Consider the following 2,434-nt stretch of genomic DNA (forward strand, 5'->3'; position numbering starts at 1 on the left):
CCTACCCCACCTGCCAAGTGAGAATTTCTGCCGCCTACTGGGGACCCCCAGATCCAGTCATAGCCAGGCCTGGTGAGTGTGTAGGAGAGCTTCCTGCTGCCCTGTGCCAGCGAGAAAGCCCAGGCGCAGCGTGGGTGAGACCCTCTTCCACCCCCTTGGGCCCCCCACACCACTCCGCAGCATCCACCACCCTGCCAGCCCAGTGAGAATTTCTGAGGTGTTCTGGGGACCCCAGATCCAGTCCAAGCCCAGGCCCAGTGAGTGTATGGGAGAGCTTCCTGCTACCCTGTGCCAAAGGGACCTGCTGGTCACAGCCAAGGTGCAGCATGGGTGAGACCCTCTTCTACCCCCTTGGGACATCCCCACCACCACTCCGCAGCACCCCCACACACACCCCACCTGCTAAGTGAGAATTTCCGCGTGTTCTGGGGACCCCCAGATCCAGTCCTAGCAAGGCCCCAGTGAGTGTGGGGGACAGCTTCCTGCTACCCTGCACCGGCGGGACTTGCCATTTCAAGCCCAGGTGCAGCATGAGTGAGACGCTCTTCCACCACCTTGGGAGCCCCCCACCACTCCGAAGCACCACCACCCACACCCCGCCCACCGAGTGAGAATTTCTGCAGTGTTCTGGGGACACCCAGATCCAGTTCTAGCAAGACCCCCGTGAGCATGAGGGACAGCTTCATGCTATCCTGCACCAGCGGGACTTGCCAGTGCAAGCCCAGGCAGAGCTTGTGTGAGACAGACTTCCACTCCCTTCAGAGCACCCAACTGCTCCTCAGTACCCAGCCACACCTTCGGCCCAGTGAGAATTTCTGCCAAATTTTGGGGACCCCCAGATCCAGCCCTAGCACAGGCTCAGTGACTGTGTGGGAGAGCTTCCTCTCCCTCCTACACCACCTTGTCACCTCCAGACTCAGCTCAGGCCTGGCATGCAGGCCTGGGGTGAAACACTGCAGCTGCAATCCCTGCAGAAAGAGTAGGGGACAGAACCAACCAACTATTCCAGGAGCAGAACATCTCGCCAAAGAGGCACAACAGGTTCACTCCCAAAGGCAGCAGCAGTAAGGAGCTGGGCATAGCAGCTAGACTGAAGAGAGGCACAGCATAATAAATCCAAACTTTGTAGATCTGCACCTGAATTTCAGTAAGTGCTAAGGTTATAACTGCACCAAAGCTCTACAACAAAGATCATAAGATAGTGCTAAAATGACAATGAGAAAGAGCACAATGCAATCTCAGACACCCAAGTCCACCAATAACAACTGCAGAGGACACTAACACAGAAAAATAGGGAACCACACAGCGGAAATCAATGAATCAATGGATTCTGACATAAAGAAACAACTGAAAAAAGGTATAGAGGAACTCAGATTGGAAAAGAAAAAACAAATCCATGAATTAATAGCATTTGCAGTATAGAATCAAATGCAGACACATATGGAGGAAAACCAGTGCCCACCCAGAAAAAGCACAGAGGACACTAACTCAGCTCAAATGTATGAATTAACATCATTGATAGAAAAATAAGCAACAGCAGAAAGTTACAGAGGAACTCAGCGGAATTATTTCCAAAAAAAAAAAAAAAAAAAAGAATTCTCTCAACTCATAGCATCTGAAATAAAGAATCAACTCCACAAACATAAGGAGAAAACCCAATCTGAAAAAAAAATGCAGTAAAAGAATTAAAAACTGCTTCTAAACAAGACACTGATAAAAAAAATACAGGAGAACAGAAAAATGGACCCAGTCCTAGCCCAGGCCCGGTGAGTCGGTGGGAGAGCTTCCTGCTACCCTGCGCCAGTGGGACCTATTACTGGTCCCAGCCCAGGCACAACGTGGGTAACACCCTCTTCCACCCCCTTGGGACACCCCCACGACTCAGGAGAACCTCACCCACATCGCCGCCCAGTAGGAATTTCTGCCGCGTTCCAGGAACCCCAGACCCAGTACTTGCCCAGGCCCAGTGAATGGGTGGGAGACCTGCCTCTCCCCCTACTCCAACTTGAACCTCCGGGCTCAGCTCAGGCAAGGCATACGGGCCTTGGGAGAAACCCTGCAACTGCAATCCCTATAGAGAGTGTAGAGGATAGAACAACTCAGCTAGTCCAGGAGCAGAAAATCTTGCCAGAGTGGCACAACATGTTCACCCCCAAGTCAGCTGCAGGAAAGAGCTGAGCACAGCAGCCAGACCCAAGCCAGGGACAGCTGGATAAATCCAAACTTTGTAGATTTTCACCTGAACTTCAGTACGTGCTAAGGTTATAATGACAGCGAAGATCTGCAACAAAAGTCAGAAGACAGTGCTATACAAAATGATGAGAAGGAACAAAATGCAACCTCAGAACCCAAGGCACCCGAAACAAATGCAGAGGACACTAACACAGAACAAATTGGGAATCATACACCTGAAAGCAATGAATCAACAGCTTCT

The sequence above is a fragment of the Octodon degus genome, unplaced genomic scaffold, assembly GCF_000260255.1.
Source record: "Octodon degus isolate 3935 unplaced genomic scaffold, OctDeg1.0 scaffold00412, whole genome shotgun sequence".
In the NCBI taxonomy this organism is placed as follows: domain Eukaryota; kingdom Metazoa; phylum Chordata; class Mammalia; order Rodentia; family Octodontidae; genus Octodon; species Octodon degus.